General features: G+C 43.0%; 1 protein-coding gene across 5 annotated transcripts in view; it reads left to right on the forward strand.

The window, feature by feature from the left end:
• Window positions 1-25,408, forward strand: part of FYN (FYN proto-oncogene, Src family tyrosine kinase) — a 206,345-nt gene that overhangs the window by 88,858 nt on the left and 92,079 nt on the right. The window lies entirely within an intron of this gene.

Below are 25,408 nucleotides of genomic sequence, written 5' to 3' on the forward strand. Positions count from 1 at the left end.
CTGGGGCACCATGAGTGCTCAATAAAGCAGTTATTCTTCTTTTTAAATTTTATTTTATTGAAGTATAGTTGATTTATATTTTAAATATAAAATACAGTCAATATTTTATTGAAGTACAGTTGTGTTTATTTCTGCTGTACAACAAAGTGATTCATATATATATATATATATATATATATATATATATATACATATTCTTTTCCATTATGGTTTATCACAGGATATTGAATACAGTTCCCTGTGCTCTACAGTAGGACCTTGTTGTTGATCCAGTCTATATATACTGGTTTGCATCTGCTCACCCAGTCTCCCAATCCATCCCTCCCCCTTGGCAACCACAAGTCTGTTCTCTATGTCTGTGGAAAGCAGTTATTCTTGACAACAGAACACCCTTGTTTGGAAACTGGACATTTGCCACTGAGGTCAGGCCAGCAAAAGGTGTGAGAGTATCTTCCAGCAGGAGGGCCGCTGGGAAGGGGTTGGTCACACCCCATTTGCTATCACAGGGGGCATCACAGCTGGTCGCCACAGTGCCTCCTGCAGCGTCCACTGCATAGCAACGTCCCCGAGACCTTTGCCATCTTCTCTAACCCTCTCAACCCATTCTTAAACCAGCTTAGCTTATTTAACTTCCCTTCCTGCCATCTTTGCAGCCAGGTGCAATCACATTGTTTGAGCTTTGTTCGGTTTTGGAGTCAAAGTTATTTTGAACCAAAATAGCGAGAAGAAAAAGAAGGGTCGGGAGGAGATGGTACCCTTGGTTTAGGCTTCAATTACCATGTTGAGGCTTTCATTTCAAAACCTTTCTTTGGAGTTTTTGTCTATGCTTATTATGCAGCCTTCACAGAGATCCAGTTATTGGAAGGAAATTTTTGAGCTTTGACCAAAAGAATTTGGCTTTGGGGTGGAGCCTTTACCTGTGGTTGGAGAGAATCAACCATATCGGCTGATGGTTAAGATCGGGTGTCTGGAGGTGACAACCCTCCAGTTGCAGGGGATCAAAGAGATGGACACGGCCTCAGGGGTTGTCTGGCCCAATCTCCCACTAAACAAAAAAGCCTTTTCTCCAGAATTCTTGACAGAGGGGAATTCACATTCTCTCAAAGGTGGGGTTTGCTACTGCACAGAGGAGCTTTCTCCAATTAAAAAGCAATTCAGGGCACAGGGAAATTTAAGGGGGTGAGAAAATTGTTCTAGATCTTGATTGTAGTGATATTTATACAACTGTAGGTTTTGTGAAAACTCACAGGACTATACAATAGAAAAGGAAAATGTTGCTGTAGTTAATTAAACCTTAATTTTTTTAATGGGAAAAAACGAGCAATTAGATACCTGGACAGTAGGTCAAATTGTTAAAGAGGGAAGGAGAGAGTAGGAGGGAGGAAAGAAAAGCAATCTAGTCCTTCTGTTGAGCTACAATATGTGGTCAAGGGAGCAAGGACTTGGTCTTCTTACTTCCTGTCATTTCAGTGTCTGGACAGTGACTGCCGCCTAGAAAGCCTGTGATAAGTATTTATTGAATTGCTGACTTCCCTGAGTCACTCTGTAAGCAGATAGAGACAAGTGCACTCACTTCTCCACACACCAGCCCACCAGATATTTGAAGATGCTCTCCTTCCTCGTTCTTCTTCTCTGGGCTGAACTTACCATCTCCGTTCTTTGACTCTTTGTCTCCTGATGTTATATTCCTTTCCCTCCCCATCCGGCGCCTCTTCTTGAGGAAGCATAGGCTTTACCACTCCCTACACAAATGGCCCAGTGCTAGAAACGCAGCCCCCGAGGGGGTCTGGCCCGGGAGGCGTACGATGGGTGCTCGCTTCTGTAGATGGTGTTAACAGACACCAACCCTTATCCCCTTCCATACTGAGAGCCTGGTAACTGGATCATGAAGGATTTCTTACCAGTAGTCTTCTAAGAATGGAGCTCCTGAAAGTAGGGAGGTTAGCAGTCCAAGAGATCGGGTGGCAGCAAATCTGTCCTCATAAATGTCTTAACTGAAATGAGGCCAGGCCCTGCCGCCACTAGTTTGAAACAGCAGTGGTGCTGTTTATAAATCTTTCGGGATAGTACTGTATTACAGATCCTGATTCTTCACTGTGAGTCATAGGAAGTTAGAAATTCTGAAAATTAAACTTGTAGGTGCCTTGAAAAATCTAGGTTTTTTTTTTCCTGGCCATGCCAGGGAGAGATATATAAATAGATAGAGAGAGAGAGAGCAGTAGTTCTCAACCTGGGTTGTTTTTGTCCTCGCAGAGGACATTTGGCAATGTCTGAAGAAATTTTTGGTTGCCACATGGGACGGAGGGAGGGTGTGTGCTACTGGCATCTAGTGGGTGGAAGCTAGAGATACTGCTAAAGACGCTGAAATGCACAGGACACCCATCTCCACACACACACAGAAATGATCCAGCCCAAGGTGTCAATAGTGCTGAGGCTGTGAAACCGATATGGAAATAATAATAATAAAAATCAATGTCTAAAGTACTCATTATTTTGAAGGTTTAAAATTTTTAACATTTTGACATTTAATTAAATGTAAATATATAACTAGAAAACATAAAGAAGCTTGTTCAGAGAATCACAGAGCTGAAAGGGCCCCTGCATTACCACTGATTCCAAGCAAGATCTGATCTAAATGAATTCAGACAGATGGGTGTCTGCAGACTTACAGTGAGGACTGTCAACTAAAGCTAGAAGCAAGACTCACACAACTTGATCCCAGCATTCACACAAAAGACATTGTCTCGTATTTTAAATTTCAGCCCCAGCTTCTTCAGATGTGTTTGTCTTCAGATGACCTCTGAGATGAAACGGTATTTCAGTCTGGGCTAGTCCATCCTTTTGAATCAAGGGTGTGATGAAAATGTGCTTAGGGAGGAGAGAGATCTCATTACAGATGATTGAGATTGGGTATTTTGGTACACAGGACTGTTTATTTCCATCAATTTTCTAGTGACACTGCAATCTGGTTTAACCGGGAGCTGTTGAGAGCTTGTGTAGCCCAATATGGCCACATTTGCTGAAGCAGGGAGATTGAAGCAACATATGTCAAGTTGTGATATAGGACAATCCACTTGAAAAGATTTTAATTATAGGGCCTATTTCGGGAGGGTAACTGTGCTTTTTGTGAGGTATATTTTGGGATCCACTAACCCAGCTTCAAGGCCAGTAATATCTTCCCAGAAAGGGTGTGGTTGTGTGCTTGTGGACATAAATATTTTCTTACCAAAAGCTTTGGTATTTGGTATTTTCCTTTGACTTTACTCCCCTTCATTTTTCTTTTTCTGATAATCTTTCCTCTTGCAAGAATGCTATGAAAATGAGTTCTGAAAGCTGGAAGAAGAGAAGCATAAAAGATCTCATTTAGATGGCCGAGCCCGGAGATTCAGGGACTTTACATTATCAGTCTGCTGTTTTTAAGACGGATAGAATTTGGAGGAGTGTGCCAAAGGTAATAGTAAGCAGAGTCAAGGGAAACTATAAAAACACCATGTTGGGGCAACATATCTTAATGTAAAGATCTGTAGCAAAACTATACATTTATAGCTGCTTGTTTCCAGCACCCCCTCTCCAGCCCATGGGTAATTCTCCTGAGCTTGTTTCAGCGCTCTTCGCCTAATGACCTGGAGTGCGTATCTGCTTTCACTTTTGTTCAAGGTTTGTGCCTGTGCCCTGCTCTGCCTCTGGTGCGTCAGGTGGATCCCTGGGGGAGTGGGGAGCGGGGGCTTTCTGCCTAGCCCTCCAGGTGGCTCCCACACACTAACCTGTGTGAACCGAGGCTCCATTCTCCCCTTTGTCAGGGCATACGGGTCGCACGCAGCATCCCTGCCCAGCCTCTCAGATTCCCTTCCGTGAAAGCCACTGAAAGCTGCAAAGAACAGAGCAGTACGACACGTTGAAAGTCAGCTCTGTGCATGCTGGCCCTGCTCGGGCGTGCGTAAGAACAGAAGCACCACATTCTATAGCCTTGTACTCTTGGTCTTTGAAGTAATTCGCACAATCGTTTATCTCTTGCTCATGAAGAGCAGTGTTCTTCTCTTTCCAGGTTAGTTTTGGTGCCATCCTAAACCCGGTTCTTTGAAGCTGCTTTGAGGCTGCCCTCCCGCTTGTCTGCTCCAAGAGCCCACGTACTTAGAATTCACTCTAAAATGCACGCTGTTGTGTGGTTTTTACCTGCAGCAACACGTAAACCAGAATTTCCCGCTTGTGGAAGGGAAATGTTTTCAGAATAAGTAGCTGTCGTGTATTTTAGTACACGACTGGAGAGCTGACCCTGTGTAATACCTCCCACCTGCCATCCAGGTGGTGGGACCCACCCACCCCCCAGCCCTGCCCCTAACTGACAGGCTGCCCGTGTGAATGCACGTTATGATACCATTTGTATAACCAGCTTAGGTTCGTAAGAAGCTGCTGCACACTTGCCCCTCCCAAGCCACCTCTTAGGTGGTGGAGCAGGTGTTATGCCCAGATGTACTCTAAGGCTCAGAGACTTTAGCCTGTGTCTCAGGCAGGGGGCGTTTGGGAGTGTGGGCATGTTTGTTGTCCTGCCCTCAAAGAGTAAGTCACTGTTGGCATGTTGGAGACAGGGGGTGGGGCAGGGATGGTAAATGTCCTGCCGCGTCTGGGACAGCCCTGCCGGGTGAAGAACTGTCCCTGGCACAGCATTCATCGCACTCTTACTCAGAAGCACTGCTCTGAGGTTGCATGGCTGCTATGCAACAGAGCCGGGCTCATACCCACTCCCTCTGAATCCAGGATCTTTATGTCTCTCTCCACATTAAAGGCATCACAGAAAATCCCCACTTCTTTGGGAGTGCTCACTGAAGTACAATTGAACTCAGAATGGCTGTTCCTCAGATTATGCCATTACTGCTGTACACACCAGAGCTCAGGTGTGGCACACTCCAGGGGAAACAGCCTCTCTGAGACCTCAGTGGCCCAGCCCACCAGCACCCTGTTCCTGCCGTTCCTCTAACAACGCCCAGTGCAGGTGGAGACAGAGAGTGCTATCTTTGGAAGAGATCAAAGAGGATGCTCCACCCAAAGCCTTTGATCCAATCTTACTGGCTTACAAACCATCCAGAGGGGCAATTAGGTATCAATCTCAGGAGTTTTTGATAAGATATCTTAGGCTTCATATCTGCCTGGTACACTTCTACAGCCTGTTGGAGCTTTGTTTAAAGTTTGGTTTTGATGTCAGCCAACAAAGAAGCCAGACAGTGGCTACATCAGTTTGAATGAGCACACATGAAATTTATTAAAGTGGTAAAAATAAAACCATGTTGAATGAAAAGGCACACAGTGAAGCTGACCTGAATATAAAGGTTGAAGGGATTATGAAAAGGGGAGGAAGCGACAGTATCTGATCTTTTCTCTTTTTTCTTTTCTGTTTTTTTTTCCCCCTTTTTCCTTTTCCAGTTTCTATCTCAGTTTTTTATTTTGAAAATTTTCAAACCTACTGGTTTGAGAGAATGATAAGACAAATACCAATTGTTCTAAATTTGCCACATTCGCCTTTTTTATTCCCTCTGCCAGTTACATATATGTAACATATATGTAATATACAATATATATTATATATAGTATACATTATAGAAATTTTTGCTACACCAGTTGGAAGTTGCAAACACCTTGACACTTTAAATAGTTCACCATGTGTATTCTAAATCTAAGGACTTTCTTCTATATAACTACAATACTATCAGTTAGTAAGAAATTTAACAATAATTCCATAATATTATCTAATATCCAGTCCATATTCAAACTTTCCCAGTTGTCCCTGTGTGGTTGTGGTATAAAATGACTTACCTTCTGGGCTTGTCTGTTTCTTCACAGTGTTTTTTAACTTGCTCCCCACTTCCTAAAAATTGTTAGATCTATAGGCTTGTTATTAGATGCAGGTTAAGCCTCTTTCGATAAGAATACTTCATAGGTAGTATTGCATGCTTGATATTACATCACACCAGGAGGCAGATGATGTCACCTTGTCCCACCATCCACAGTGCTAAGTTTGATCTCACAGATCAGGTGGTAACCAGACCTCACCAGTGCCCAGATATACTCTGAGTCAGTAAGGCATCTATGGGCTGGTACCTGGGTCCTTTGTCAACATCCTGTCCCCCACCCACCCTCAATCCAGTGCTTTGAGTATCGATGAATAATCCTCACCTACAGCAGTTATTACACTGGGATAGTGTCTGATATTTTTCACACTTTGCTTTCACTCCCACAGTTCTTTATAGTGAATGATCTAGGGCTTCATATTTTTCAGTGATGATTTTTAAGCCACTTCCTTGGTAGTCAGCTGTCTTTTGCTGTGATAATAGATTATGCTAAACATTTTTTTTTTTTTTTTTGCGGTACGCGGGCCTCTCACTGTTGTGGCCTCTCCCTTTGTGGAGCACAAGCTCCGGACGTGCAGGCTCAGCGGCCATGGCTCACGGGCCCAGTTGCTCCGCGGCATGTGGGATCCTCCTGGACTGGGACACGAACCCGTGTCCCCTGCATCAGCAGGCGGACTCTCAACCACTGCGCCACCAGGGAAGCCCCTATGCTAAACATTTTTATTTCTCACCTTCAGAATAAGAAGGAGTAACTTTAGCAGAGCATTTACTACATACCAGGACCACACTGACTCCTTACCTATGGAACTCCTTTCACTTTCTTCTCTCACAACAGCTCAGACTAGCAAGCGAAGTGACTTGCTCTGGGTCACCCAGCTCCCAATGTGGAGCCAACATCAAGCAGATCTGTCAGGCTTAGAGCCAGGGTTTTCAACTCATTCGTGTTCCCTCCGACCTCCAACCCTGACTGTATCACCCACCGTACAGTTCTTGCCTTAGATGAATGCCTGCCTGCCTGGTGGGTCCATAAACAGGGCAAGAAAGTCTGTGAGGGTAGGGCTGTGCAGCTGGAGAAACACAAGCCATCCACACCTAAAAGGGGCAGGTGCTCCTGGGTCTCTGACAGATGTGGGCCCAGCACCACCAGAGATCTCGATCTGTGTGTTAACCATTCCAACTTTTTAATGTTGGCAGCTAATTAATATATTCTGATACTTTTTAGCCAAGTTGCCGATTTTCGGCACCAGCACCGCTGCTGACTGAGGCTGCCTTGAGTCAGTCATGGCTTTGCTTAGAAATGGAATTCATTGTTTGTCTGTCTGTTTGCTTGTTTGTTTTTAACACCTTCTTTTAAACAGATATTAATATTCTTGAGATGTGATACTGTTTTGATTTGGGGGGGTGTCTGAGTTTTGAAGAGGGAAAGTTGGTCTTCATGGAAGTATTCTTTAATTGATACATTATTATAAAACCTTCATTTTATGGGATTTTTTTTTTTCACTGAGTCAACACAGTTTATTACTGAACTGCACTTTCACTTTCAAACAGACTATTTCAAAGAGCTGAAACAAGTGTGAGGTGGGAGTTGGGGGAGGGACAGGTGCCCCTCAGGAGCCAGGACCCCCAGCTGGCTTCCCCGGGCCAGGGCAGGGGAGGGAGCATCAGGCCATTCAGTGTCCAGGCGCCAGCTCTCCACGTGCACATACACAGCAAGCCAGCAGCTCCTCACACATAAACACAGACATGCTTAACAAAAATGGGACTTCTTAACTAGCACAGTAGTAGATGTTTTGTCTGTAGCTTTGAAGGAAAGCAAATACATTTTGCTCTGAATATTATCCTTAGAATTTTTCTTTTTCAGATTGTTCTCTGAGTCCTTGCAGGGCGATGAAGTTTTTCTCTTTCACCCACCTTGCACTCTGTGTTCTCTGTATATTTAACTGTGTTAACAAGTCACAGAAGAACCTGTAAACTTGTTCCCGTGAGAAGAACCGAAGCAGAACTGACAGATAAATAGCAGCCCTTCTCGGGATGGGCCTCAGTTGTTGTAGTGCTGGCTGAGGCTGAAGACCTACTAGGTTAATTCGAATTGTTTTTAGCAGAATTATTCTTAAATTGGGAGTGATGGGGAATGATTGCAGGTAAAGACCTTCTGTGGTCTTACTTCATCTTGCAGGAATTTAGTCCTGCCCTCCCATTTTACAGATTAACGACCTGAGGCACAGAGAGATTGAGTCATACCCAGGTCAGACCTAATTAGCCTGGGTCCCTTGTGATTGCACCTCATGTTTCCTAAAGCTAAAATTTTCAGTCAACAGGTAGTAACCATAATGCTTCACCCTGTGTATCATCTCATTATCCACAATGATTATTTCCATCCAAACCCTCTGTGACCCAGGTTCCCACCACCAGTAATGTTTAACAGGTGAAGAAATAAAGGTCCAAATCAGTGTTGTTCAAACATAGAGATAGAAGGCAAGGAACATGTATAATTATAATTTCCTAGTAGCCATGTTAAAAGAAAGTAAAAAGAAACAGATGGAATTAATTTTGATAGTGTACTTTAACCTACTATATATCTAAAATATTATCATATCGCCATGCAATCAATATTAACAGTTATTGGAAATTTTTTGTACCAAGTCTTTGAAATCTCAGTGTGTACTTTACACTTAACAGCACATCTCAGCTTAGCCATATTTCAAGTATCCAGTATGGCTAGTTTCTCCCAGTATTGAGCAGCATGGCAGTCTGGTGGCCCAAGGCCATACCCAGCTAGATTTCTTTAAATGAAATCTCTTGAGAAAAACTTCATCAGCTTTCTTATTCTTCCCACAGACTGAGGCCACACATTTCTGTCCTCTTTGTGTCACTTTTTCCCCAGCTAACTCTAATTACAGGGAGATGCTTGGTTTGGCCATAACCACAAGCTCAGCAGTTTTCTACCAGTTCTGGCAGCTGGTGAGACCAACATACTCTGCCTCGTAAATGACAGTGGGAAGCATTCTTCCAAATTTCTCCACAGCAGTTTCCATGATTTCCTTTCTCTTAGGAATAACTCAGTGGCATTTTGCAAAGCCAGGGTGATTTTTAAAATGCATCCTTTCTTAAAGACCCATTCTACTCAATGGAGTCTTAAAATACATGCTACCAAGTAGTCTCCCTAGGACCTCAGCAGAACAAGCAGGGATTATACATTTTTTATCTGTTTTTATTCCAAGTATACCTCTATTTTGATTCATAATAGTTTACTCTTTTCTTTTTTAACTAATCAAATGCTTCCCCAATATATCAGTCCCATTTTGAGCATTATTTACAATGACACTGAGAGCATTATTCACGGTAAAACATTAGTAAAGATCAGATTCCATTTCCACTAAATGTGAAGTTCCTGGCCATTACTTGAAGTATCATACTGTAATACAATCCCAGAAACAAAAATGACAGAAGAATGGTGACAGGCTCCTGGAGTTTGTTATGATGGACTTCACCCAAATAGAAACCCTGATTTGTAAGAATTGAAGTCTAAATAGGAAAAAGATTGTCCCCTATTCTTAATTAGAGGCCAGACCTCCACATCCTCCAAAATTCTCAGTTAAATATAGAGAAGATAATACCTTTTTTGTTATCCTGTGGCCTTGTCCGGTAATTGAAGGATGACACCATAAAACCAGATAAATGCATTTCCCCTAATTCCCTGCAGTGCTGTCGTCTTTAGATTTTGACTTGGTATCGATCTCTCCTATTCACAGACCCCCCTGAAATCTGTCATTTAAAACACTTTAGGTGTAAGGTTTCATTTGGAATCAGAACAATATGTTGTAAGGGCTGTTTTCTTCTCTCGTCGGACTACTTTCCTGTAGTAATGCTCACTTAGACGCCCAAACGACGGCCCTCTTATTCACTCTGATTTGAAGGCATTTTTATTTCTTTGAGTGGATATCTCATGTTCATTTCAGAATGTCACTTAGTAGCTGTATTTCTGCTAAATAACCAGAAATTATAGTTGACTCTATCCAAGTGGCTGAGTACCTAGGTTTTGCTTCCAAGTATGGTGCTGAGTAGAAATCTTGTGGTTTCATCTTCAATATTAATAGTTGACTGAGAGTGATGGTTGGGCCCAAATATGAGGAAATCTAGAATGCAGGGGCAGACCATCATCTACTGCAGGGATTCTTTGGGGTTTCTTTAAGATTTTTTTTTTTGATGTGGACCATTTTTAAAGTCTTTATTGAATTTGTTACAATATTGCTTCTGTTTTATGTTTTGGTTTTTTGGCTGCGAGGCATGTGGAAATCTTTGCTCCCAGACTAGGGATCAAACCTGCACCCCCTGCATTGGAAGGTGAAGTCTTAACCACTGGACCACCAGGGAAGTCCCTACTGAAGGGATTCTTGACCTGGGGGTTTTATCAGAATCATCTGAGGAGCTGTTAAGAATCCTGGTGGCCAGGCCCCATTGTCAGAGGCCCTGAGGACTGGACCTAGGCAAGTCGGTAAGAGACACCTCCTCTTACTCAATTGCATCCATCTGTGAAAACTTAGGGAGAAATTTACTATATGAAAACTATGCCTCAATAAACTTATTATCCTGAAATACATGCAGACATTGAAATTTTTGACACCCACCACGGAGAATATTTTGACTGTCAAGTGCTCTGGGGTCTGAAGATAAAGGTCGCAGTTGAAACAGTGATTCACTCACTCAGTAAACATTTAAAGAGCAGTTGTAGACACTGTTCCTGCCCTGAGAAAACAGAGGTACATTGAGACACAATACATGCCCCTAAAGGTCTTATTTTATGGATGAGACCAATATCCAACAATTGCGATGCAGCAATGTTAAGGGTAATGAGTGTGTCTACAGAGCAAAAAGAGAGAAGGACACCCCCAACAAACATATACACACATGTGCGCACACACACATGCACGCACACATTCCCATTCCTATGCCACTTGTCTTCTTAAAGGTGGAAGCGGGTAGGCAGTGTGGGAAGATTTCACAGAGAGGTCGCAGAACGTGAGTGCTGAAGCATGAGCAACGAGCAAAGAAGTGAAGAATATTCTGCCTGTTTTGCAAAGGAATGGCTCTCAAAATTTGGTTCTGAAGTAAAACAAGGTCTTTATGACATCATTTTTTTAAGGTGATTTCAACAGCCTTTGATGTGATTCAGTTCGTTTATCCCGATCTATCTAGTCCCAGCCCAAGTCACAATGTCTGACATGCAGTAGGTATGCAGCATAGTAAGTGTGCTGAGTTGAATTGATGCTTCCAGTAGTTTTGCCTTTACCTTGACAAACTGTTAAGACACAGTGGGATCCTAGGGAAGTTAATGATACCAGTGTATAATTTTCAAAATAGCACCCAAGTTACCTCTCTAAGTATTACTTCCAAAATACTAAAAACTTTTGCCCTTAAAGGAGAGCACGTTTAAGAGGAGCAGTAGTTCCTGCTGGTACGTGTCATGGTATGATTTGTTTTTTACATTTTGGGAGCATTAACTCGTCTTTCTAACCCAATTTTTACCCTCTCTCTCATTCTTAAATATATCTGAGGTTTTGGAAGAGCAACCGGGCCAAAATATCAAATGATCATGGCATTCTTTACTTAGTCTGTCATTGATGTAGACACAGAAAACAGCGTTGTGTTTTCTTGGATATTTGGGGGACTCTTTCAGGATTTGGGGGACAGAGTGTATTTGAGAGTAGCTGTTGACACTGCATTGAAAAAAATATAGCCGGTGCTGGGATGCCTACTCACCCAGGGCAGCTGTTCTCCCTGCACATTTTTGCAGCTTATATGACAGTTACCACCTTTGATTACTTTGATGCTGCAGAACATAACAGGGAGATTTGTGACTTGACCCTTTCTTTGCCTGTGGTGTAACATGGAAGGGCGAGATCCAGCTCACATACTGCTTTGTTTGGAAGGCAGTATTTCTAGATTGTTAGTCTGCCTGCTTCCCAAGCCTAAAAGCAATTGTGCATTCCAGACCCTGTTCAATTAAATAACCAATTCTGGTTAGAAAGAAGGTAGATGATGCTGTGGGAGCTGGGCCTGGGGTTTAAAATGGCAGGATGCACAGGGCTCTCGCCCGGGTGTGTGATTAAATCTGAGCTCCACGGCTGACCAGCTGTGGAGCCTTGAGCAGGTCACTACACCTCTGTGAACTTCACGTTCTCATTTCCACAATGGCGGTGGAGGATTAAAGGAGATAAGAAACATGATGCTAACACAATGCCTGGCGCTAATACATGCTCCGTGTCAGGTCTGGTTACTTTGCCCTTGTTAACATGTATATCAATGTTGTCATTCTCCTGTTTAAAAGCTTTTCAAGGCTCCCCTTACCCTCTGAGAAAGGCCTAAACATTTTAACCCAGCATTCGAGGCCTTTTACAATCTGTCTGACCCACCTTTATGCCACATCCAGCTCTTACACTTCATCCTATAGCAAAACCAAACCATCTCTGTGCCCTCAGTGAGCCTCAGGCACTCACTCTCTTCCTCTTGGGATGCCCTCCTCCCACCTCTTAGGTCTAAATCCAATCTGCTGCAAGGCTCACCTTTTTTTTTCTTTTTTTTTTTATTGAAGTATAGTTGATTTACAATGTTGTGTCAATCTCTGCTGTACAGCAGTGACTCAGTTATACACATATAGACATTCTTTTTTTATATTCTTTTCCATTATGGTTTACCCCAGGAGACTGGATATAGTTCCTGGTGCTGTACAGTAGGACCTTGTTGTTTATCCATTCTAAATGTAATAGTTTGGGTCTAGGCAAGGCTCATCTTAAATGACACTGCTTCCTAGTCCCTCAGGCTGGAAAATTCACCTTTGTCCAACCCTGTCTTTCTCATCACAGGTGCTCAGAGAGGCCTCTTCCTCTAGTGAGGCCTCTCTTCTTTTTCACAAGGCCTGCAGACAGTCACCTTCTTCTCTGTGCACACGCATCCCTCGTGTCTCAGACTCTTATAAAGACACCAGTTCCCTTGGCCTAGGGCCCCACCTTTATGACCTCATTTAACCTTAATTACCTCTGTAAAAGCTCTGTCTCCAAATACAGTCATATTGGGGGTTAGGGCTTCAACATATGAATTTTGAAGGGACAGAATTCAGTTAGTAATACGTGGGTATAAAAGTCCTGCCGGATCCTCCGAGGGAGGAGTGTGCATGCGTGTGTGTGTGTGTGTGTGTGTGTGTGTGTGTGTGCAGGTCCCCTCTGCTAATAGCTTTCTTCTTTGCCCTCATGCAGAGCACCACAGAGCGGCAGCCGCTGTATTGTTTCCCTGGGTCTACGGGCCTGGCCAGCCCAGTATAGCTGCTCCCCTGCCATCCCACCCCTCAAAGAGCCTGCTTCCGCCCCACCGAGGGCTCCCAGAGACCCGCACTGCCTCGTGTGGAGGTTCCATCACAGCCTCCTCCTGGCCGCCAGCTGCCAGCCACAGGGAAAAAGATAGAATGAGCCCCAGCAAGAAAGGGAAGGAATTAGGGGACTGGAACAGAAGGATGACTCTTTTGTTTTAAAGGCAAGAAGTGAAGCCTTTCCTTTTACTTCTCTGTTAAACATTGTCCACGGGGTTTTCTCCCTCCACATTTCTCCAGGTCCACGATTCTGAAAGCCACTGAGGAACACCTTAGATCTACAAGTTTAGACAACTGATAAGCGATGCGGGAAGAATGCGGTCTAATTGGGTCCTTCGTTAACCCACCCCTGACTTACAGAGGGAGGCTGTTTGGTTACAAATAGTTTTTATTCTGCTAAATCAGAGGCTCCTCATGCTGTCATCTGCCTGCAAATTAGCTGGAGGCACAAGCTTTGCATTATGCAAAGTATTTATTCTCACAATTAATATGCTGGAAGGTGTGGTTTCACACTTACAGTACAAAGGTTCTCACCCAGTAGTGAAACAGTCACCTGGGGAGTGTGTACAAAGTACCAAGCCCGCATCCTTCTTCATCATCCCCCCCCCCCCCCCCACTGCCACCGTGAGAGTGTGAGTGAGAGGACCAGGCCTCCCTAACCCTGCACTGGGAACTGCAGTGGCATCGCTTCTTATCTTACTACTTCCTCAGAGGTTTCTTACTAAATTTTTCAAATATAGAATTCCCTTTTTTTTTCCTTGACAAAATCCAGTGACCAGTTCATTTTTTATTGTTTTAGATGGAAAACTTCAAATTTATAGAAAGTAGACAGTGTTGCATAGTGGACCCCCATGATCACCCAGCTCCAATGGTTATCCATATTCTGCTAGTCTTTTTTCATCTGTACCTGGATTATTATTATTTTCTGACTAATTCAGTTTTATTTCATAGATAAGAGAAAGCGTACTCTCTGAACTAAAAATTGGGTGCATGTCCTTACAAGTGTTCCCCCACCTTTTTTGCATTTACTCCTCACAGCACCCCCAGGCATTGTTACCCACATTTTATAACTGTGGAAACCAAAGCTCTCAGAAATCACATACTTGCCCAGTCCCTCAGCTAGTAAGCGCTCAAACAGGGTTCACTCCCAGAGGTGTCTGAGAAGTATGCTTTTCCCCCTAAGCTGCACCTTAGAAGAATAAGGACCATAAAAACATGTGTAGGTCCAAGTTTCCCAGTATGGATAGATGGATAGCGGTATGATAAAGTAAATACTGTATAATGTTAATATCAGAAGCTAGGTGGTACTTGGATATTCATTGTAAAATTATTAAAACTTTGTGTTTGAAGTTTTTCACACTAAAATGTTGGGGTTGGGGGGTGGAATTTCAGCAGAAGCAAGCTGTCTTTCTCATCAAGCAGGGCACAAAACACACAAGCTCGTTTCAGATACCTTTTCTATTGATATCTGTTCCAAAAAGACAGATTTGAGCCTTGGTCGAATTTTAATTTTAAAAATAGCAAGTCAGTGATAGAAATTACCTGGAGAGGTACCTAATCGATATCCACTGGTGACGTCTTAGAGAACTCAGAAAACCAGATGCAGAAGCGAAGACTCTCTGGGGCCGGCCTCTCAACTGTGAGCCGACACGATGATGGACAATTCTCTTTTCCAGTTCCAGCCACTTAGGTGGGATTCCGTCATTTACCCACAGGAACATTTTGCATACATACGTCCTTCGTGTTGATGCTGTTCCTTAGCACAGAAGGACATACTCAATTTTTTTACACTACATCAAAAACACAGCCACCCACACCATGCCATCGTGTGATGCAGGCCTTGCTTTGATGGGGAGCTGGCCAGGAACTGCTGAGCAGTCCCTGCTCTGTTGGGAATGATGGCTGGAGGTAGAGATACCCCCATTCAGGGATTCCCAAGGGTATTTTGTTGCTGAAGGTACAAGGAGACGCTGGGTGTGCAGCCAGTAGCCCCTCTCCCACTCCTGCAGAGAGCCCTGTGGGTCTCAGCAGCCCAGGTTGGGCTGCCACTGGTATTACCCAACCTGCCCATTAGCGCTCGAGGCCAAGTGCTCCGGGCCCAGGGAAAGCTCCGCACTTTTGCTTTTCCCTGCTATGGAGGAGGGAGCTGCTTAGGGATATAAAAGCTACCTGTCCAGAATCTTCCATGGTCCTCACACATTGCAAAACTATGATCACACCAGGGAACCAAGATGTGTCCAATAGCAACCTCCAGGTGAATTCTGGGGCCCATGTGGCTCACTGATGTTCACACCATTATACCTTTCTCTTTTGACTATACTCTGAGCAGAGTATAGTCAATTTAGAAAATAGAATTTAAAGCCCTCAAGAGGTACCTGTCTCCTGAGTTAACTACTCCATCAACTTCCTTCATCCTGAAGTGTCTAGACAGTGCAGGCTCCAAGGAAGAGCAGGCTTTGTAATTAGACCTGGACGTGAATCCCAACTTTCCACCATTATTGGCTGCGAGACTTGGAGAAGGTTGCTTAACTTCTTTGAGCTCGGCTCATAGGACTATTGTAAGGTTTGAACTCCGATAACAAGTACATGAAGTCACCTAGCATGGTCTTGGGCTCACAGCAAGTGCCACTAAGCACTGGTTTCTCTTTGCGCTCTTCTGTGTGATACATTGTGGGTATGAGATGAGGGCTCACAGCCCTGCCGCTCGCTGCCTGTACGAACACATCTCGTCTCTTTCCATCTGTGCCTTCGTCGTCTAAAAATGGACTGCCTGTTCTCCAAGATACTGGATTTTTTAAGGATACTATCTACTTGCCTCTTAGGGTGCCACGTCAGATTGTGGGGTACAGGAAGGTCCTGAGCATGCAGCCCAGAAAGGGTAAAGGCTGGGGGCAGATGGAGTCTGTGGGGTTGGTTAATCAGGTAGGGAAGGCAGGGGAGAAATGACCAAAATGAGTCTAGAATCAAAAGGTTGGCATTTCTAAAAACTGAGACTGCCACTTGGGAGGGGCAGTCTTGCCCAAGGAGGTGGGTGCCTACACTTCCAGCCACTTCCCCACAAGAAACCTAACTGCAGCTGGGGACCCTTGCGACTCCCCCGGGGGAGGCTCCTAGGCCGCTAGGGATGGGTAGACCAGTGCAGCATTCCTGCCCACACAGCTACTGCCTTCTTCCTGAGAACGATTGCCATTATTATTTCATGTGGTCTTGCAACCCGGAGAGAGTGTTTGCTCAACTTCGCATAACAAACATTAAATCTGTTGCCCGATTTGCAGGTTAGCCTTGCTTGTGGACCTTCATCCTTGTTGGTTCCTGCCTGCTACAGCCGTCCAGGCACTTGGGATGCATTTTCTTTACTCTGTGCAGCTGCGAGGAGCCCAGGAGTTGAGCTTCCTTAAATGCAAGCATATGGAAGCAAGCAGGAGTGTGGAGGCAATTAGAGGGTTTCTTTCTCCAAGCAGCACGGGCTTTTGCTCTCTTTGGTGTGTGGCTGTTCTTGTTCATTTTTATTTTCCATTTGGGTTTTGTCAGACTGTCAGCTCTTTTTTCCAAGCTGTGTAGTTTGCTGCTGGTTGCAGGCACATGCAAGACCAGATGACTTGGTTGCATATTGTTTAGAATCAAACTTTGCACACTAACGTATGGATAATGCATTATCATGATGGTGGTGACGATACTTCATATTTGTAAAATATTCTGCAACTTAAAGAGCGCTTTCACATACATCACCATTTCATTTGGCCTGGGCAGAAGCTCAGAATAAAACGACAGCTATGCTCACTCTGCTAGAGTTTTTCCTTGTCTTTACACCATCGCTCTGGTCCAACCACAAAGGGGAGGGTAGTAGATTGAAAACTGTAGTCTTCTGCTTTGCTCCTTTTCTCTTTCTTGTTTCAGTCAATCAGTTATATATTTTTCAAGCACTTTATGAGGTAGGGAGTCATACCTAGGTAGGGAATCAAGCACTGCTAGATTCTCTGGTGACATTTAAATAACTGTAGCAGACAGCCCTTGCCATCAGGGAATTTCCAATCGAGTTGGGGAAAGAAGACCTACCACTGTGAGTTTAAGTGACAGTGCCCAGCACACCAGTAACTAGGTGTTGGGTGTGTGGGTGAATAAATGAATGGATAATGTAACCCACCAAAGTCCTGAAAAGCAAGGAGAAGAGCTAGGGAGGAGCAGAATGAAGGGTGCACAGTCCTCAAGGGGACCGGGCACAGAGGGCGCAGCAGACTCGGAATACGTGGCTGCCGGGGGCGAGAGGACGGGATCGCCTGCATTCGTGAATTGCCACCCCTTAGTGCAGCTAAATGAGAACTGAAGATTAAAGGAAACCATGTAGATATAGGCTGCGAAGAGTGAGCAAGGAAAACGTAATTCCCTGCTCAGGATGGGACAAGGGGAGGAGGCCGGCAAACAGACCAGAAGAAAGAGTTTGCTCATCAGTTGTTGTCAGGAAAAGTGCTAGTGAAGTCACTCCACCTTAAAAGTCTGTCTTCTGGATTTAAGAACCTATCAATACTATATTGCAGCCCTATAATAGGAGCTGGGAGAAGGCAACAAGAGAATAGGGAAAATCGAAGAGATACAGGATTTGGCCCCATCCCTTAAGAGACCCTGCCATGCACAGGAAATAGTGAAATAATGTGAATGCCCCGCCCCCAGATGATTAAGTGCTGGGGACAAGCCAAGGAATGGAGAGACGTGGAGACCAGTGTGGCCTGAGGAGCTGAGGAAGGCTCCCTGGAGGAGTGGTGAGGGCCTGGCACTTGGAGGAGATGCGGGAACTGCACAGGCAGTTGTGTGGAGATGTGTACCGTCATGGGTAGAGATCATGCTGGGCCAGTGGGAGATGCTGGAAGAGGTGCAGGGGCCCTGGTGTAGAAGGCTTGGAAGCCAGGCCGGGAAAGTTGCTGAGCAGGAGAGTGACATTATGAAGGCAGTAAATGGAATTTTGTTCACGCCCAGAATTCTCATTAATGCCCTGCTGCCCCAGATGCTGGGCCAGGTCCTGTACTGTCCCCTGCTGATGCTGTGAGAGTAAGCTAAGTGAAGGAAATGCCTCCTTATGATGGGCACCAAAACTTCCCAGTATCTCCTGGAGGCCAAATACTACCTCTCCAGTGGTAGAACAGGAGTAGGAAAGAATATTCTCTAGTACGGCTGTCGGTAGGACACTGTTCTTAGTGGTTATATTGGCTGCCATGAAACTGTACTTAGTTTGTGAGTGTTTTAGACCTTTACGAGCTCTAGGTATTTTCATTATGATGAATTTTTAAAAGTAATATCCATTCATACACACCCCCAGTGTAGAGGACTTAGGAAATAAATTACAAAGGACAAAACAAAAGTCATCTTTTATTCCATCACACGGACACAGTTGTGCACATTGTTCATATTTTGTTCAATGTCCTCTCCTGATACAAATTTGGAAATTATTAAAAATAATTTCAAATTGTACTTCTAACATTTTATATCTTATTTTTTAAGTTGACAGTAGACCACGAGTATTCTTCTAGGTCAATAAATTTATTTTACAATGTGATTTTAGTGCTATATCCTATTCCATTGTAGGAATGTGACATAATTTCTTTAATCAATCAAATAGGAAACCAGTCTCCTATTTTTGCTCATTTTGGTTGTTTTCAGTAAATTAGGTTTTTACATATTTTAAAAACCAACATCATAATGTTGTATTTTCATTGTTTTCATTGTGAATTGCCCAGACAAATCCAAATGAGTATAGAATGTTCCTTATGAAGTTTCATCTTATCTTTAGTGTCACTTCATCAAAAATAGTTAATCAACCCCTGAGTGGAAATGAATTATATGTGCTGTAGCATGCTTCTCTAAGACTGTTAAAAATACGAGCCGACCAAACCCCATGCTGATAGATATACCTGAATATGGAATAAGAGTTTAGTGGTCTCAGTTGGATCAGGTAGTTCTTAAAATTTAAATGTCATCCTGTGCTTGATTGTAGTGAAATTTCAACAACAAAATTTTTAAGTAACCCTCAGTATTATCTTCATGTAGATGAAGAAGCAAGCATTAAAGAAATTTAACCCCCTGTATTTACCTACCTCTTGACCAACGTCTCCCTTTAAGACACCTGTCTCCTTCCCGATGTGGGACACCATTTGGAGGGTTGGTTCCTGCTGACTTTATTATAAGCTGTGTAGAAGCGAAGGTGCCAACCTTATTTTTCCTCTGAGGCAGAGTTTGATTTGCAGAGTCTGAAACTTCCTGCTAGTGTTCCTTTTCTAGTAATATGTGTGATTCACCACAGTTTAAGGTAACCCCATCTATAATGCCTCATTTTTTTCAAGTGGAATTTTTCTGTGGGAACCCTAGAACAGAGACGAATCTTGTTAAGTCTTCCATGAACTCATACTCCGTGCCTCTCAGAGTTTTGCAATATAATTAGGTTACTTGTTTTTCTTAATTATTTTCTGTCATCCTATGCTTCAGCTGAGTGAGGTATGTGTTGAAGAGCAGGAGGTGAAGGTCAAGAAAAAATAAGCTGTGTTCTGTTTTTTTAAAAATTACTTCATCTGTTGCTGGTGCATAGCAACAGCATTTTTTATATTGGACTAATACTTGGCAATTTGCTAAAGCCTTTTATCAATTCTAATAATCTGTCTGTAATTCTGTTAGATTTTCTGTGTAACCAGTTACCTCCGTAAATAATTTTAAGTTTTAGTTTTTCCTTTGCAATCTTTTACCTTTTATTTATTTATTTTTCTTATCTTACTACTCTGGCTAGGACCTGCAGTACAGTGTTAAAAAGAAGGAGGACAAGCACACATCCTTAACTTATCCCTGATTTTAAAGGGAAGACTGCTAACATTTCACCATCGAGTACAATGCTTACTATTGCGATTTCGTTAATACGTTTTATTAGGTTAAGAAAGTTCCCTTCTGATCCTAGTTTGCTAAGAGTTTCTGTTTTTTTAAGTCACAAGTAATTATTGGATTTTATTCAGTGTTTTTTTTGTGTGTGTGTCTATTGATAAGATCATAGGGGTTTTCTTTTTTAATCTGGTAATAGGGAAATCACTGTCAGCAATTTTCTAAAGTTAAACCATCCTTGCATTATTGGTAAAAATCCAAGTTAGCCATGATATATTTTATGGACTGCTGAGTTCAGTTTGCTAATTTTTTTTAGGATTTTTATGTTTGTATTTACATCTGAGATTGGCCTGGAATTTTCCTTTTCTTCTACCATTCTTGTCTGATTTAGATACTAAGGTTATACTAGTGCTTTTCTGTTTTCTCTCTTTGAAACTTGCCTCTTTTTTCTCTAAAGCCATCTGAATCTAGTGTTTACTAATTTTGTTTTCTTTGGCAGAGGAACATGTATTTTTAAATGATGAGTCAAAGAATTTCTCTGAAATTCTTCATTTCGCTGAAATTTTCAAACTTAATGACATACAGTTCATAGTATGCTGTTATTTTTAATCTCTGAATCTGTAGTTACATTCTCTCTTTCATTCCTAATATTATTATGGGTACCCTTTATGTGTTTTTCTTTTTTTTAGTAAATTTATTTATTTTTGGCTGCGCTGGGTCCCCGCCGCTGCGCGCGGGCCCTCCCCAGCCACGGCGAGCGAGGGCCGCTCCTCCTTGCGGTGCGCGGGCCCCTCACCACCATGGCCTCTCCCGTTGTGGAGCACGGGCTCCAGGCACGCGGGCCCCAGCAGCCGCAGCACGCGGTCTCAGCAGCCGTGGCCCGCAGGCTCCAGAGCCCAGGCTCAGCAGCTGTGGTGCACGGGCCCAGCCACTCCACGGCATGCGGGATCACCCCGGACCAGGGCCCAAACCTGCATCCCCTGCACCGGCAGGCGGACCCCCAACCACCGCACCACCAGGGAAGCCCCTCTGTTTTTCTTGATCAATTTTGGTGATTTGTCTGTTTTATTAATCTTTCAAATAAACATCTGTTCCTTTGTTAATCCTCTCTAGTGTATCTTTATGTTCTGATTTTAGTAATTTTATCCATTATTATTCCCTTTGTCCAGTTTCCTTGGATTTACTCTTGTTCATTTTCTTACTTCTTGAGCTGGATACTCATTAACTGTCAATCTTTTTTCCTCTCTAGGACAAGATTTAAGTGTTTTCCTCTAAATACAACTCTATGGGAATCTGACGAGTTTTAATATGGAATATTTTCATCATCACTGTGTTCTGAGGATGTTATAATTACCATAGTTGTTTATTCTTTGATTCATGAATTATTAGCAGTGTTGTTTTAAATCCCCAAACAAATGAGAGTTTTTTAGTAATCATCTTGTTTTGGTATTTAACTTTAAAAAAAATTCTTGTTAACTGATGAGGATTATTATAATTTTTGTGACTTTCTGTTTGAATAAAAAAATAATAATTCTGGTTGTCAGAGAATGTTGTCTATATGATACTAGTTTCACAAAATTTATCAAGACTTGGTTCATGGTCTAGTATGTGATCAATTTTTTTTTTAATTCCATGAAATTTTTTTTAAATGCATATTCTCTGATGGGAATGGGGGAGATAGAGTTCTAAATATACCCATTAGATTATACCTCTTAATTGTGTTGTTCAAAATTTTTATATACTTATTAATCTATCAGTCACTGAGAGGTATTATTAAAATCTCTCACTATGTTTATCACTCTGTCCTTATAATTCTGATTGGCTTTATACATGGTTATATCCATTTCCCATAAAGAGTACTGAAGAACTTTTCACTGGCATTGTCCTCTTTCTCTCAGAACATGGATTCCTTCCTTAAGCTTCTAAGTAAACTGTGAATCCAACTTCTCAGAAGCCTTGGCCCCAAGGCATCCATCTTACGACTACTTTCTTAGCTTCAACACTATGTGCTATTTCAAGGGGATAAAAAAAAGTATTGTAAAATCATGGAGCCACTATGCTTAAAGGGGACTTAAATTTCAGCTAGTCCCACCAGTATCTGTTTATCCAAATTCTTCCAGAAATCTCTAGTGTCAAGACACTCTCTACCATTTTTGGGAAGTTCTCATTATTAAAATGAGTCATAAGAAAATACTCCTTCTTATAACCACTCATCAGTGGGTTTTTTTGTTTTTTTTTGTTTTTGGCCACGTTGGGTCTTTTTTGCTGCGTGCGGGCTTTCTCTAGTTGCGGCGAGCGGGGGCTACTCGTTGCAGTGCGCTGGCTTCTCGCTGCGGTGGCTTCTCGTTGCAGAGCATGGGCTCTAGGCGCGTGGGCTTCAGCAGGTGTGACACACGGACTCAGTAGTTGTGGCTTGAGGGCTCTAGAGCACAGGCTCAGTAGTTGTGGTGCACGGGCTTAGCTGCTCTGCGGAATGTGGGATCTTCCCAGACCAGGGCTCAAACCTGTGTCCCCTGCATTGGCAGGCGGATTCTTAACCACTGCGCCACCAGGAAAGTCCAACCCATCAGTTTTTTAAAGACTGCTTAAAATGTCTTCTTCTCTAAGCAAAACAATTTTCCATTTTTGTATTGGTTTTCCCCCACATAATTCTAGGTCCTTTCAATATCCTATTTACTGTTTTATGAACAAGCTCTAGATTCTGTATAGTCATGGCTTGAGAGATTTTCAGATCATATACACACACATATGCATGGGTATGTGTGTGTATGTATTCAGTGAATATTTTACTGGATAATTGTTAAGGAAGCCCCTGAGGAAAATATCTTACATTGAGGCTAAAACCCGCTGACCTCCGCATGTAATGATTTCTCTCTCAGAGGAAGCCGTTGAGATGAGAGACCACGATGCTTGTTCTAACCATGCACACCAAGGTCCATGCGGTCCTTTTCTGAAGGACACGCTGCACAGAGAAGAATAAGGCACAGCAGCAAGTTTCCTGTTTAAAAAAAAATCCAATTTTGTTTAGAAATTATGCCAGCTTGATTTCTATGTTTCTAACGGAGAAGAGGGAGAAACTTGCCCTTCATTTGCTGACATAAAGTAAGTGCTGTGTTTAGAAGTTCCAGAGTCCACAGTTTCTACACTGAGGGAAGGTAGTAAGAGGTGTCAGAAGATCTCCTCCCTGTGGGAACACTACCCTATTGTGCTTGCAGCAAGTTCGCTATAAGTCGTGGGCACTCCACCCCCTCGCCCTCAGCATCCTCTCCAACCACCAAGAAAGCAAACTCCAGCTCGGGGCCCAGAACTATTCAGACAGTTGAAGAGTCCCACCTTCAGACAACAGTGCAAGTAATATCTTAATATTGCTTAGCATATTATTTAACAAGGAATAGAGGGACAATATTGCCCTTTTAACTGGTCTCTCTCTCGGTGCCTAATATTTCATTATCATTGCAATTTAAAGACTCCAAGTTCAGACTTGCTAAGAATGGGTAAGGGGAGCCTCTGGTTTGGCAGCCCCTTAACTGTAGTCTGTTAACCTCCTTAGCTCAGCCTAACTAAGGAAGGGCCTCCATGATAACCAGCAAAACCTCTCTCCTTGGTTAAGTCAAGCTAGGTTTGTTAAGCAACTTTATCCCAACATGTTTATGTCAAAAGTACCCCCATTTCTCAGTATTTTTGGAACCCCAACTTAAGCGAGACCAGATCTAATGCTGTTTTTCAGTAAATACCTCATTAGGTCACACTGGCTTTCAAGCAGGCATGTCAAACAATTGAGTCACATTGAAATTACTTTCAGGTAACACCCCTCCCCTCACCCCCCCACCTCCAGTCTTTTTCACATGTGCTGCTGCTAAACCATATCCCCCATTCTGCACTTATGCAACATTTTTTCCTTCACTAATTTTGTCACCTCAGTTCTGGCCTGTTACTCCAGCCCATCAAGATATTTTTGTGTCTTGAGTTTGTCACCTACAACACTGCCTATCCCTACATTTCTATCCCTCCAAAAGTTTGTTTCATCTGAACATTTTGTCAAGAAATTTTCCCTACCTTCATCTAAGATGTTGGCAAGATTGTTGAAGAGCTCAGGCCCCACATTATGCCCTGGAGGTCATCTTCTAGGTGGACATGGACAGCCCCATTAGCTGTCCTAATACCCAGCCCACACTTTTCTGCCTTATTCCCAAAGGGAAGGGTTATGAGAGGTCTTTTGGACGATGGATTGCTGAAGTTCATAAAGAACCACATTTCTCTGACCTCTGTCAAAATAGAAAGTGGGCTAACCATCCCTCCTTATGAAGCATCCTGTATGAGGGGTCAGAACAAATGCTGAAACACTTTAGTAGGATTTCCCAAATTTGGCTTTCTTTTCATCTAGCACTCCTTGACACTTTTTTCAGAACACCAGTTTTTTTCATAAGATCAATCAATGTTGATATTTCAAATACAAAAATTGGATTGAATTTCACCCAATGCTATTTTTACCCTGGTTTTGTGGCCATTCAGTTTAACAATTTCCCTCACTTATGCTGAACTATCAAATACTAGAATGTGTCAGCTAGAATGTTAGAGATGAGCTACGTCCCCCAATCCCATTCTACCAGTCAACAGCTCTGTCTACCCCTCCATCCCACACTCACCCCCAGCTTCCTAAATCAAGATTTATTAACACTGGCCTCGACCGTTAAAACCTCTTCCTAGCTGTGTGTCCCTCTTCCAGGAGCTCCCTTGACAAAGCAACCCTGCGGAGAGCTACCAGACCAAGTCTCTCTAGCTCAGAACTCTTCAGGCCTTCCCTTTCACCCTCCAAATTAAGTTCAGTCCTTCTCCCTTGTCTGGTCAGCTGCTCTGAACAGCCACCTCCCCACTCCTCAGACCCTGCGCCACCTAGTGGACCCATCACTCTTCTAAATGTCTCCCATGCCCTGACTCCCTGACCCCCTAACACCCATCTTTGCTCTGAAAGTCTCTGAGGCCAGGAATGTCCCAATCCATTTCTAGATTTAGAAATCTTGTTTCTCTCTCAAGTGATAAACTAAATGCTTTTCTCAATAAAGCCTTGACTGATTCCTCTACTGAAAGAAATTTTTTTTCCTCCACTAAGCTCCTGTTAGCACTGTGTAACTTCCAAGGGACATTGTCTTGTGTAGAATTGTTTGTATACTTGTTTTATCAAAAGCTGCTCCAGTACTGAGACAATAACTTATTCACCTTTTTAATTCACTGAGGTCCAGGCACCTAGTAGATAGTTAGGGCATATTTGTTGGATGAGTGGGTGGTGTTGAGACTCCAGAAAGGATAAATAACTTGCCAAGATCACAAAGTTTTGACTAACAGAATT

The sequence above is a fragment of the Phocoena sinus genome, chromosome 12 (genome assembly GCF_008692025.1).
Source record: "Phocoena sinus isolate mPhoSin1 chromosome 12, mPhoSin1.pri, whole genome shotgun sequence".
NCBI classification, from domain to species: Eukaryota; Metazoa; Chordata; class Mammalia; order Artiodactyla; family Phocoenidae; genus Phocoena; species Phocoena sinus.